Source organism: Schistocerca serialis, chromosome 1 (assembly GCF_023864345.2).
Source record: "Schistocerca serialis cubense isolate TAMUIC-IGC-003099 chromosome 1, iqSchSeri2.2, whole genome shotgun sequence".
Lineage (NCBI taxonomy): Eukaryota > Metazoa > Arthropoda > Insecta > Orthoptera > Acrididae > Schistocerca > Schistocerca serialis.
In genome coordinates this window covers 459,515,404-459,530,830 of record NC_064638.1, presented here as the reverse complement: position 1 = coordinate 459,530,830, position 15,427 = coordinate 459,515,404, and positions in this window count along the sequence as shown.

Here is a 15,427-nt window from a genome sequence, read left to right as displayed (position 1 = left end):
ATAAATAAGCATTTTACATATTGATGTATGTATTTCATATGCAATGTATTAGATAAAAAAAAAAAGGAAAAAAATTAGTTATTTTGGGAGCAGAAAACATAAGAGATGGATCAGATTTTAACTTTCTACACTTTACATTGGAGCACAGATTGCACATGATTTCAATCATGATATTTGTATTGTGACTCAGCACAACTTTCCTCTTACATGGATTTCAAAAGCTAAAGCCATATCTGTGATTCACATTCTCAAACAGATATCCATGCAGAACCTCGTGTCAAACTTTAAATGAAAATTATTGTCCACATCCACAAACATTTTGCTCCAAAGATTCTCATATGATTCAGGTTGCCTACTGGTTGCCCATACAGCTGTTCATAAGGAGGTTTGTTTTCACTAGAGAACTTCCCTGCATGATTCAAAAGGTATGTAACAGAATTGCATTCTTCTGTTCACATTTCTTTTGGCAATTTACTAGGGTTCAAGACAGAATGCACACATTCCAAAATGGTGCAGTTTTCTTCTTCTGCAACTTGATTTTGCCATGGTGTGTAGGGTGGAGTAATGCAATGCTCTATGACTCTTTTTGACAGTAATTCAAAGACTCTCTTGTTAGCAAGCTGTTTTCTTCTGCCACATCTGAACTTTTTGATAACATGACCTTTTGTCTTACCTGCACTCAAGAACTGTTTGAGGATGGTACTGAATTCACTCCTCTGCTTCAGGAAGAAAATTTTACAAAACTTGTTAAAATAATCTTTAAAATATCTGTGGTAGTGAGCTGTTCCAAGAGACTCTATAGATGTCCATCTATGTTGGCAAGGCTTATTCACAAACACTTGCCAGTTGATTCATTCAATTCCTGGATTACAATTGATGCATTTTTCACAGTGCACATCCATCACAGAATACTTCTTTTTAACTGTCCACATTAATTTTTATCTGCTTCAGGATGCTTTTCACATATTGCTTGAGGTAATGACCAAATCTCCCATGATAAACTTGCAGCATATCTGATGATATCACCAATTCACTTGAACTATTTGTGCTGGTTTGATGGAGCATATGTCAAGAACATAGAGAACACAGGTGATGTGACCAGCCATTATTGTTTCCCAGTCACTTTATCTTCAGTTTTGACCCTTTCATTATGAAGTCTTGTGCAAAACCCTTTTTGTGCAGCTACTTTTATGGAGAACAAGTGAGTGTTTGCTTCAGGAACATAAAGCACATTTTTCAGAAAGTATTCAGGTGTCTTCAAATTTTCACAATTCTCTATTCATGAACTAATATGCTTACACCTCTTTTCCCAGTTGAAATCTTTTCAGGAATAGTGATACAAAATGTCTCAGTAGTAACTATCAACTTCAAAACAGTTGTTGGCTGAGGCATCAAAAATATGACAAAAGTGGAACATCCTTTTCTGGCTGATTGATGTAAATGCTATTATCTGCCCTATTCATGGCACACACTGCTTTGCAATGGCCTAACTGCCCATATTTATGACAAGGAAATTTTCATTTTGCATATTCAATATTTTTTTCGAATTTTCACTATTACCACTTTTATTTCAGTGCCTTTTCTTTCTAGGACCACTGCATGCCACAGATACAGCTGATTCAACCATACTTTGATTATGCAATTGAATCTCACATAATTTTTCAATAAAAAGGTTCACACTTTGATTTTCAGATGGAACTGTACCTCACAGGTCTTTAAAATTGTCATATTCTTTGCCTGGCAAGGATAAAATTGTTTCAGACAAAACATTTCTCTTATGCTTCTCCAATTCATTATTCAGATCCACAAAAAGTTTTTGCAACTTTGCAGCATGTGTGCTAATGTCCTCCTTGTCATCAGACTGACCACAAAAAAACACTTTAATCCACATGTGTACTTCTATGATTGAACTGTGTTTGTAACTCATCCCAAATTTCAATTGCACAGGTACATGTCAACATGAGCTCAGCTATGGAATTTTCTAGTGCACTCACTAATAAAACTGCCACTTGGCCATTATCTTTCAACCACTACTGATGTGCCATCTTTTTATCCATGGTCGCATCTTCCACCAATTGAGGATACTTGTACATACCATTAATGATGTCTTGAAGAGCATATGCTCACAACAGCATTGGCACATGACATTCCCAGTTTGTTCAGTCTCCAGGTGCTTTGAATTTCCAAAACACAAAAACAATGGCAAATTCATGTTATCTTAACAAAAATTTATTCACAAGTGAAAACAATACTTCGAAGCTGTTCACACATGGCCTGGGACTGTTACCTGTTAAGATTATTTCAGACAGACTACAAGAGAACTACTGAGAATGGTTCCTCAAAGATAAACTTATAACAAAGCATACACAGACATACGTTATGTCTGCGGAAACATTGTACCAAACTGCAGACATGTACCAAACAGTTTCCATTTTACCAGTCCAAAGATTCCATTGTACATACAAAGATATGAAAAGTTACATAACAGTTATGACAGTACACTTTATATTTTTATTTCCAGTGTTAACATTATGACATATGTATGTCCTATGTTACTGTAAATGTTCAATAGAGAATGAAGATACTTGATTACTGTTTTCTTCTTGGATTTTGTTCAAAGGTAGTCCTTGTATTTTTCTCTTCACTAAGGGCACTAAATGACCTATTTGTTACAGCTGCAACCAACAACTTTTTTCTTTCTCTCTTTGCATCCAGAAGAAGAAAATAATATGCAGAAGTTTATGAACTTTCACCGTTTTTAATTATACTCCTTGTTGCATTTAAGTGTGCTGAGCAATATGTACAACATATAATATGCAAAATAGAACAGGAAGAATGCTCATCAGTTTATTTGACATACTGGAGGGCATCATGGAAATACTGAAAAATGTCAGCTGGTAGGGGCATGAAGATTTATGTTAACTATCCCACAAAGACCTACACAGAGTTTCAAGAACCAGTATTACATGAGAAATCTAGGAATATATTACAGCCCATTACTTATCACTCTGATGGGAGCACAGAGACAAGATTACAGTAAATAATGGTGGTAAAACTGCAAAACTTGCCTGGATGACTGAACAGTTTGCATTGTGCAAATGCTGTAAGTTTTATGTCATTGTATTCACTATTTATTGCTGTATCTTATACACTGATCAGCCAGAACATTACGACCAACTACTTAATAGCTGGTATGTCCACCTTTTGCGTTGATAACAGTAGCAACACATCATGGTGTGAGATTTGTGAGCCTTGGTAGGTTGCTGGAGGGAGTTGGCACCACACCTCCACACACAAGTCACCTAATTCCCATAAATTCTGGGAAAGGGCGTGATGAGATCTGACACGACATTCAATCACATCGCATACGTGTTCAATGGGGTTCATATCTGGCAAGTTTAGGGTTAGCACATCAATTGAAACTCATCTCTATGTTCCTTGAACCCCTCCACCACTCTCTTGGCCTTGTGTCACGGCGCATTATCATGCTGAAAAATGTCTCTACCATTGGGAAACACGATCATTATGAAGAGGCATACATGGTCTGCAGCCAATATGTGATACTCCTTGGCCATCATGGTGCCTGGCACGGGTTCACTGTAACCATGGATGCCCAGATGAACATTCCTCAGAGCATAATGGAGCCACCACCAGCTTGTATCTGCCTTGAAGTACAGATGTCAAGGTGCTGTTCCCCTGGAAAGATGTGACAGATTTGTACCCTTCCATTGGCATGATGAAGATGATTTCAGGATTCATCGGATCATGCAACACTCTGGCACTGTTCCAAATTCCAGTGCTGGTGGTCACATGGCCATTTCAGTCATAATTGGCAATGTTGTGGCGTTAACATTGGCACATGCATGAGATGTCGGCTGCCCTTGGTCAAACTCAGATAGATCACATGCCTTCCCATTCTACACATGGATAGGATGCTCATTGATACTACATGCACTGTGTGTTTTTCTGACTAGCAGTCATTCTTCACCAGAACATTCTGGTATTACCTGGACACGTTCATATTGATTGGTCACAATGTTCTGGCTGATCATTATATATTTATCAGTAAATACGCAATGCAACCTGTTCAACTATCCTGCCAAGTACCAAAATTATTCACCCAAACACACCACTCCAAATGCACCAAAATTTTTAAAATGTCACTATAACATTTTGTCACCTTTCGTGTAAGAGATAAGCGTTGAACTTTGTGGGGTATAAATTTTCATGTCTTCTTATGAACATCAAAAAATTGCTTGCAAAAGTAGAATAAATTCTGAGATGGTGGGAACCACTATACTACTTGCACGGGGTCATGTTATTGCTGTTCCCCACAAAAGTCTTTGTTTTTTAAGAAAATAAACTTTTATTATGTTTATCCCATAATTAAGAGTTACCAGGGCTACAGACGAGTGTGATAATTAAAATTTATCAGCAATGTTTCATTTTAATTCCCATTTTCTTTATTCAGCTTGTAGCAGACTGTGACTGTCATTTAAAATTAAATTAATTTCAATGTGTCTTGCAGAAATCAACAAAGGCAACAGAAAAATTACACCAATCAAGCTGCCAAAAATAAGAGAGTCTGAAGAGGTGAAGAAGCTAATTAAATTAAATGAAAATTACCGCCGAGACTCCCCTGTGCCTTGGAATCGGCTAACAATGAATGATTTAGTTTCCTTGAATAAATCATTAAAAATGCAAGGCTCTGCAGCATCTGGGAAAACAATCAGACCCAATCTTACACAGACTGGAGGCAATAAAATGAAGATTTTGTCCAAGGTAAATGATCCAGCCCATTTGATTAAAAATGATACAAAGGTAAAAGGCTCGAACACAGCAAAGAAAGCCAGCAAAATTATACCAAAAGGGACACCAAATAATAGAGGACATACTATGGAAATGTTTGATCCCAAAACAGGACGGAGATATTTAAATCCAGTACGAAATATGTGGTGTATGCATGTCTATGAAAAATCTACCATTAAAAATCTCATTGAGGGACGAAATGATGTACTGTGAGTATTAGTTTTATAATTTTTCAAAATGAACCATTCTTGGAGTAGAACTATACTTTTCCTTTTTGTGAATCCACTATATGAAAGGAAATTCAAAAATGTAGTATAGAATTCTATGATATTTTAGTTTTATGTGAGCATTCAGGATGATTTAAGTAACCCAACATTGAGTGACAAATGAACTGAAATTGTATAAACCACAAGGGCCAATATTAGATTAGTATATTGTTTAGAATAGTTGCTGTAATTAAACACAGGTTGATTCAAAATGAAAGAACAGATTTCAGTTGTTTATTACAAATTATGAGAGATAAAAACACTTTAAACATGCCCCTGGGTAAAGGGGAAGGTCTAAGGTTTTATGTTCACACTACACCATAGATGCAACATGAGCACCATGTGTTGCTCGAGAAACCTAGCAATATTGGTTAGTTTCATTCCATACGCTAATCAACAGCTTCCTGTGAAGTTGAGGAAACAACCAGTTTAGCAGCATCTCCAGATATGACATATCTGTCTCGTTTTTCTCTGCAAAAAAGAAAGCTCCATAAACATTGTGAACAAAAACAACACAAAACACATTCAGTTTCAGTGAGTCTCCCTCACATTCGCCAGTGATGCCAAGATTTTGTGATTCCCAGATTCTTATATTACGGTAGTTTACTTTACCCAATAGATGAAACATTGATTTGTCCAAAAAGATGAGTCACTTGGAAAAAGTGTCCTCTGTCATGTCCTGGAGAACTAAATGCAAAATTGTACCTTCTGTTATGTTCACTGGGATGCAATTGCTTCAGTAAGTGAAACTTGTATGGCTTCATTCCCAAGTTTTATTTTGGAACATGCTGCACCATTGTTTGAGAAAGCTGAAATTCCTAGCCTTCACGTCTTGTGGACTTCTGAGGGCCCCAAGTGATTGCATCTCAAATACACTCAACATTTTTAATAGACATGCACGGCTGAACACTGCTCATCCCTTTGCATATGCAACCAACTGCCAAGAATTTTGTAGGCCAGTCGTAAATCTGCATATGCAGAAGTGGCTTCTTGCTGAACTGATGGCAGAATGTCCATTGCACTTGGACAGTGGATTGAATTTGCCCAAATTTCAACACACAGAATGATTTTTCTTGTGGTGCAGTCACCATTTTGCTACAAACAAACAACAGTGCAGATGTGTCAAAACTTTGAACTTTTCTCCATCCAGTGCCAAGTGCAATGTGTTTCTGTTTTTTATAATTTGTCTGTAATAAACAACTGAAATCTGTTCTTTCTTTTTGAGTCACCTGGTATTTTGGTCAATCTTGCTTTTATGTATGCCACAGCAGTTCCCAATTGCATCTTCAGAGCTGATATCTTTTCTATTCCAGGTGCCCACATCCAGGTTGCACAAATAAAATGCCTGTAAGTATTCTGGATTTAATTGCTGTTGAGAAGAAACCAATAAGAGCATCAGTTACAGCTTCAGTTAAGAAAACTATTCCAATGAAAGCATAAAAGACCATGGAAAATTCAAGTGACTGGGCGCCTATTCAAGCACTGATGAAAAAATAATTAGTTTGATATTGCTTCATGTTACACTAAAATATTAGTTATTTTAGTAGATGTTAAAGCCTCCAAAGGATTAAATTATAAAAGAAAAAACTAACTACTCTTTTATAGTTATAAATAAATTAAAAAAAATCCATTGATGTGTGTGGTTGCTGATTGGAGGTGAGAATTTAAACATCTTGAAAATGTCCTTAAAAACCATTTCTCTGAAAACTGTGGCACTGTAATGGAAGAGTGGTTTCCCTGAAACACCTCAGATGAATTGTGGGATGATGCTTTCAAGAATCCTACACCTGTTTTTCAGCAGCCATTGAAGCAACAGGGTGCAACCACTTGCAGACTGTCGTGCATGGTGGAACAAACAATGTCTGTTGTTTGCTATCTTGATGTCATTCTTGAATCATTCCCATGACTGGCAGAGAAAGGTGGGAAGACCAGCCTTGTTCACAGAATTTCAACAAACCTCACAATTTGAAGCATTGTCCCTAGAACTGCTCATGGCCTCATATTTCTGAATCGAGTGAAGGACTGAACCAGAGACTGAAAGTTATGTGACAAACTAAGCAGAAAATTCATGGACTTAGACCATACAATTGGGAATTATAGTGTCTCTCTACATGGGTAAGATGTGCACATAAAGGCTACTGACAAGGTAGCTGACAGTTTGTGGGGTGTACATAAGGACTTTTTAGCTTAGGTGACTCCATCCAGTCCAGATAATGATAGCTGTAGTAGGGAATTTGAAAACGTCAGTCTAAGATGCAAAGAAACCCCCTCACCCCCTTACAGATGAGAATATTAAAATCCCAGAGAAATCTGAGTGATAACTACTCCAGTTTTGTAAGTGGTGGGCACAACAAGACAACCTCCAAAACATTACTAAATGTATTCTCTGAGAACTACCTAGAACATATTGTTCAGAACTCCACTCATGATGGAAATATATAGGATCTAATAGCAACAAATAGACCTGACCTCATTGAGGATGTCTGCTTTGAAACTTGTAACAGTGACTATAGGGCAGTCATAGCAACAATGATTACAAGTGCAACTAAAACAAGTAGCAGGATTTATGTGTTTAGCAAACTAGGTACAGATGCAGTACTGTTGTGTCTCAATAAGAAATCTGAAATATTTAGCTCTGGAGAGCAACATATAGGAGAACTGTTGCTCATGTTTAGAAGAATAGTTGACTGAGCTCTTGATAGATATGTACCTTGTAAAACAGTTCATGAAGGGAGGGACCACCCGTGATATACGTCAACTGTAAAGAAATTTCTAAAGAAACAAACTATTACCCACTTGGTGTAAAACAATGAATAAGGCTATAGACAGGAATTTGCTGAATGATTTGGGTCCAACTGTCAGATGGATTCTGCGTAAACCCTCCTTAATGACTACCACAGCAGAATTTTATTGAAGCCTCTCTCACAAAACCCAAACAAATTCTGTTCATGTATAAAAATGAAAACAATTTTTGACCTTATAGTGTAACTGGATAGGTAAAAAAATCCACTCACCAAGGAGTGGCAGAACACACATGTAAAAGAAGGTTATAATTAGGCAACCATTTGGAGCCAGCTCTGTCTTCAGGCAGAAGAGTTGAAGGGGAAGGAAGAGGGGTGAGCAAAAAGGACTGGAGACTTCTAGGAAAAGGGATGGATTTTGGAAAAGTCTCCCAGAACTGTGGGTCAGGGGAAAATTACTGGATGGGATGAGAATGAAAGACCAATTGTTGGGGACAGCGCTGGACAAGATTTGAAAACCTGAGTGCTTAAAGGTGGAAGACAGGGTAATATGCAAGACAAAGATTACTGCTAAAACATTGTGCATGAATTATTAAGGTTGAAAAGCTAACTGCATTGTATGTAACAGAGATGGGATGGGGACGATGAAAAATAGACAGATAAGAAAATGAAAGATCTAGAAAACGGAGGGAAGAAAGGAATAGTTACTGTGAAGAAATGCTGAGACAGAAGAAATCAATTAAATTAAGGCCAGGTGAGTGGTGAAAAAACATTTTGTAGTGCTAATTCTCACCTGCAGAGCTCTGAGAAACTGGTGTTTGGGGGAAGAATCCAGATGGTGCATGTAGTGAAACAGGCACAGAGGTCATGGTTATCGTATCGTAGAGCATGCTCTGCAACGGATATTGTGTGCTGCCAGTATATACACCATCTACCTGTGCCATTCATCCTAACTGATAATTTGGTGTAGTCATGCCAAGGCAAAAGGCCAAACAATGTTTACATAATAGCTGGTATATGATGTGTCGTTTCACAAGTGACTCTCCCTTCAATAACATGGTGGCAGAAGGGTGCAAAGGGCAAGTCTTGCAGTGGGGACAGTCGCTGAGGTAGGAGCCATAGGGTAGGGGAATGGGTGCAGAAAGTGCATAGGGTCTCACAAGAATATTGCAGGGATTGGGAGGGTGACAAAAAGCTGTTGTAAGTGTGGTAGAAAAAATTACATACAGAATGGATATCATTTCAGGGCATGATTTTAGGACTCGTGGCCATGTAAAAGTAGCTAATTAATACATTCCAGACTAGGATAATACTGAGTGACTTCTGGTGTGCTCTGAAGTTTTTTTTGGAGGGATCAGCAGTATCAGGATTGCTTGTGATGGCCCAGGAAGTCTGCTTTTGAACTATACTAGTGGGTTAATTACATTCAGTGAAGGCTGATGTGAGAATAGTGGTGTATTGCTCTAAAGAACCTGCATCTGAAAAAATATGTTTGCCTCGATTGCCATGGCTGTGTTGGACAGAACATTTGACATGGAAAGAATGGCAGCTGTCAAAATGTAAGTACTGTTGTTTGCCAGTATGACCTTGCTGCAGTGGTAATACCTGTTCCCATCAGATCATGAAGTTAAACACTGTCGGGGTGGGCTAGCACATGGACAGGTGACCATCCAGTATGGCAAGTGCTGTTGGCAAGTGGAGTGCACTCAGCCCCTGTGAGGCAAACTGAGGAGCCACTTGATTGAGAAGTAGTGGCTCCAGTCTCACAAACTGACATACATCCACACCGGCTGTTCAGATCATCCTCCTACAGGCCAACCGCAAATTAGAACAGCATGCCACCCTTCACCTCAAAAAACTATCCAATCTCCTGGTTTCCCACCTCCGGAAAGGCAACTCACTCACCCTTCACAACCTTTCCAGCAATCCTCAACCTCCTCTCATTGCACACAAACCCAGTCTCTCCCATCTACTCAACCTCCCACTTCCAGCTCCACTCCCTCCAAAACCTCAAAATTCCAATCAACACAATCTGAAACCACAACACCCTAATTCAGTAGTTAACCTTTCCTCCAAACCTCTCTCCCAATCCGAAACCTCTGTCCTATCCAAAGGCCTCACCTTCAGCCCCACTCCCAGATTCAACCAAACAGCCCTCGTCAAAGATTTACTGTCCTACACTCGTACTCTCTGCTGGAAGTATCACTTTGCCACGAAGAAAAATGATCCTAATCCTACTCCTAATAATCCAACTCCCCAAGACACTATCCAAATTGAACCCTGCCTAGAACAGTTCCGTCCTCCGTCACAGCGGGACCCACCTCCTCTTCCTCAAAATCACCCTCTCCAAACCTTCCAGGAATTTCTGACTTCCAGCCTTGCCTCTCAATCCTTCTTAACAAAACCTTAATCCTACTCCCAACATCACCACTGCTGAAGCCCAGGCTATCTGTGATCTGAAGGCTGACCGGTCCATCGTCATCCTTCCGGCGGACAAGGGTTCCACGACCGTGGTACTTGATCGTCGGGAGTATGTGGCTGAAGGACTGCGTCAGCTTTCAGACAACACTACATATAAAGTTTACCAAGGTAATCCCATTCCTGGTGTTGAGGCGGAGCTTCAAGGAATCCTCAGAACCTTAGGCCCCCTGCAAAACCTTTCACCTGACTCCATCAACCTCCTGACCCCACCGACACCCTGCACCCCTACCTTCTACCTTCTTCCTAAAATTCACAAACCCAATCATCCCAGCCGCCCCATTGTTACCAAGCCCCCACAGAACGTATCTCTGCCTACGTTGATCAACACCTTCATCCCATTACATGCAGTCTCCCATCCTTCATCAAAGACACCAACCACTTTCTCGAACACCTGGAATCCTTACCCAATCCGTTACCCCCGGAAACCATCCTTGTAACCATTGATGCCACTTCCTTATACACAAATATCCTACACGTCCAGGGCCTCGCTGCGATGGAGCACTTCCTTTCACGCCGATCACCTGCCACCCTACCTAAAACCTCTTTCCTCATTACCTTAGCCAGCTTCATCCTGACCCACAACTTCTTCACTTTTGAAGGCCAGACATACCAACAATTAAAGGGAACAGCCATGGGTAACAGGATGGCCCCCTCGTACGCCAACCTATTCATGGGTCACTTAGAGGATGCCTTCTTGGTTACCCAAGCCTGCCATCCCAAAGTTTGGTACAGATTTATTGATGACATCTTCATGCTCTGGACTCACAGTGAAGAAGAACTCCAGATTTTCCTCTCCAACCTCAACTCCTTTGGTTCCATCAGATTCACCTGGTCCTACTCCAAATCCCATGCCACTTTCCTTGATGTTGACCTCCACTTGTCCAATGGCCAGCTTCACACATCCGTCCACATCAAACCCACCAACAAGCAACAGTACCTCCATTATGACAGCTGCCACCCATTCCACATCAAACGGTCCCTTCCCTACAGCCTAGGTCTTCGTGGCAAACGAATCTGCTCCAGTCTGGAATCCCTGAATCATTACACCAACAACCTGACAACAGCTTTCGCATCCCGCAACTATCCTCCCGACCTGGTACAGAAGCAAATAACCAGAGCCACTTCCTCATCCTCTCAAACCTAGAACCTCCCACAAAAGAAACACAAAAGTGCCCCACTTGTGACAGGATACTTTCCGGGACTGAATCAGACTCTGAATGTGGCTCTCCAGCAGGGATACGACTTCCTCAAATCCTGCCCTGAAATGAGATCCATCCTTCATGAAATCCTCCCCACTCCACCAAGAGTGTCTTTCCGCCGTCCACCTAACCTTCGTAACCTGTTAGTTCATCCCTATGAAATCCCCAAACCACCTTCCCTACCCTCTGGCTCCTAACCTTGTAACCGCCCCCGGTGTAAAACCTGTCCCATGCACCCTCCCACCACCACCTACTCCAGTCCTGTAACCCGGAAGGTTTACACGATCAAAGGCAGAGCCATGTGTGAAAGCACCCACATGATTTACCAACTGACCTGCCTACACAGTGACGCATTCTATGTGGGAATGACCAGCAACAAACTGCCCATTCGCATGAATGGACACAGGCAGACAGTGTTTGTTGGTAATGAGGATCACCCTGTGGCTAAACATGCCTTGGTGCACGGCCAGCACATCTTGGCACAGTGTTACACCGTCCGAGTTATCTGGATACTTCCCACTAACACCAACCTATCCGAACTCCGGAGATGGGAACTTGCTCTTCAATATATCCTCTCTTCCCGTTATCCACCAGGCCTCAATCTCCGCTAATTTCAAGTTGCCGCCACTCATACCTCACCTGTCATTCAACAACATCTTTGCCTCTGCGCTTCCACCTCGACTGACATCTCTGCCCAAACTCTTTGCCTTTACAAATGTCTGCTTGTGTCTGTGTATGTGCGGATGGATATGAGTGTGTGTGCAAGTGTATACCTGTCCTTTTTTCCCCCTAAGGTAAGTCTTTCCGCTCCCGGGATTGGAATGACCCCACCCTCTCCCTTAAAACCCACATCCTTTCGTCTTTCCCTCTCCTTCGCTCTTTCCTGATGAGGCAACAGTTTGTTGCAAAAGCTTGAATTTTGTGTGTATGTTTGTGTTTGTTTGTGTGTCTATGACGTGCCAGCGCTTTCGTTTGGTATGTCACATCATCTTTGTTTTTAGGTATATTTTTGCCATATGGAATGTTTCCCTCTATTAATGTGTGTGTGTGTGTGTGTGTGTGTGTGTGTGTGTGTGTGTGTGTGTCTATATATATATATATATATATATATATATATATATATATATATATATATATATATATATATATATATATATATATATATATATCTGTATGTGTGTGTGTGTGTGTGTGTGGTTTAGATACATTGATGACATGTTTACCATATGGACTCATGGTGAGGCTGACCTCTTAAAATTCCTGGAATATCTGAATACCTTCTCTCAATTAAATTTCACATGGTCCTACTCCAAATCCCATCCCACTTTCCTTGATGCTGATCTCATACTCACCAAAGAACAGCTACACACTTCTGTCCACATTAAACCTACCAACAAACAACATTACTTATATTTTGACAGCTGCCATCCTTTCCAGGTCAAACATTCCCTCCCATACCATCTTGGCATTCGAGGAAAACATATTTGTTTGGTTGCAGACTCTTTACAGCAATACACCACCATTATCACCTCAGCCTTCACTGAACATAATTAACCCACCAACCTATTTCAAAAGCAGATTTTCTGGGCCATCACATCCAGTCCTGGTACTGCTGATCCCTCCAAAAATCAACTCCAGTGACAGTATTATCCTGGTCTGGAATGTATTAATCAACTACTTTGATAAGCCATGATTTCTTAAAATCATGCCCTATAATGAGGTCCATTCTGTCTGAGGTTTTGCTCACCACACCTACAATAGCTTTTTCTCACCCTCCCAATCTCCGCAGTATTCTTGTCATATCCTATGTTCCTTCTGCACCCATCTCCATACCCTATGGCTCCTACCAGTGTGACTGTCCCTGCTGCAAGACTTCCCCTATGCAGCCTCCTATCACCACCTATACCAGCCCTGTAACTGGCAAAACATATTTTATCAAAGGGAAAGTCACCTGTGAAACAACACATGTCATACGCCAGCTGTTATGTAAACACTGTTCGGCCTTAAACACTGTTCGGCCTTTTATATTGGCACAACTACCACAAAATTATCAGTTAGGATGAATGGGCATAGACAGAGGGTGTTTACTGGCAACACACAACATCCTGTTGCAGAGCACTCTCTACAACATGCAGCTGTGACCTATGTGCCTGTTTCACCACACGCGCCATCTGGATTCTTCCCCAGACACCAGTTTCTGAGACCTCCGCAGGTGGAAGTAGTGCTACAACATGTCCTTGGTTCTCACCACCCACATGACCTTAATTTACATTAATTTCTTCCATCTCAGCATTTTTTCACAGTAACTACTCCTTTCTTCACTCCATTTTAGTTTTCTACATTTTTCATTTTCTTACCTGTCTTTTCACTCCCCCCTGCCCCCCCCCCCCCCCCCCCCCTCTCCATGTTTCTGTTGTGTACAGTGCACCTAGCTTTTAGCTCTTATTAACTCGTACATGATGTTATGTGTTGTGCCACTGCTTAGTGAGTAGACTTTTTATCTAACCAATTACTTTATATGTTGATATGTAAAGACTCTTAGTGATACATTGTTGGTGTCCATAGCTGTAATTACTCAAACTGAACAAAGCTCCAGGCCTCAAAGGAATCACCATCAAATTCTATACCAAATTTGCGGCTGAGTTAGCCCCTCTTTTAACCATGATGTACCATCGATAATTATGGATTGGGACTGTGTCCGGTAGTTGGAAGAAAGCATGGATCACACCTGTATTCAATAAGGGTAACAGAAGTGATCCAAAAAACTACTGTCCAATATCCTGCCAATATCCTACTGTCCAATATGCAACATGCCAAACATAATTAGGTATCTCAAACAAAATGATCTCCTACATGCTAATGATAATGGAAATATTCTGAAAATATGAATCATGTGAAACCGAACTCTCACTTTTTTCACTTGAGATCCTGAAAGCCATGGATCAGTAGACGCAGAATTTCTCAATTTTTGAGGAACATTTGATTCAATACTACACCTATGCTTATTATCAAATAATGTATCAAGTGAAATTTGTGACTGGGTTTAGGTTCTTCCGGTAGGTAGGACACAATTGAATGGAAAGTTATTGACAAATTAGAAGCAATGTCGGGTGTAGCCCTGGGAATTGTGTTGGGACCCTTGGTGTTCATGTTGTATATTAATGATATTGTAGTTAGCAGTAACCTCAGAGATTCACAGATGATGCAGTTATCTACACTCCTGGAAATGGAAAAAAGAACACATTGACACCGGTGTGTCAGACCCACCATACTTGCTCCGGACACTGCGAGAGGGCTGTACAAGCAATGATCACACGCATGGCACAGCGGACACACCAGGAACCGCGGTGTTGGCCGTCGAATGGCGCTAGCTGCGCAGCATTTGTGCACCGCCGCCGTCAGTGTCAGCCAGTTTGCCGTGGCATACGGAGCTCCATCGCAGTCTTTAACACTGGTAGCATGCCGCGACAGCGTGGACGTGAACCGTATGTGCAGTTGACGGACTTTGAGCGAGGGCATATAGTGGGCATGCGGGAGGCCGGGTGGACGTACCGCCGAATTGCTCAACACGTGGGGCGTGAGGTCTCCACAGTACATCGATGTTGTCGCCAGTGGTCGGCGGAAGGTGCACGTGTCCGTCGACCTGGGACCGGACCGCAGCGACGCACGGATGCACGCCAAGACCGTAGGATCCTACGCAGTGCCGTAGGGGACCGCACCGCCACTTCCCAGCAAATTAGGGACACTGTTGCTCCTGGGGTATCGGCGAGGACCATTCGCAACCGTCTCCATGAAGCTGGGCTACGGTCCCGCACACCGTTAGGCCGTCTTCCGCTCACGCCCCAACATCGTGCAGCCCGCCTCCAGTGGTGTCGCGACAGGCGTGAATGGAGGGACGAATGGAGATGTGTCGTCTTCAGCGATGAGAGTC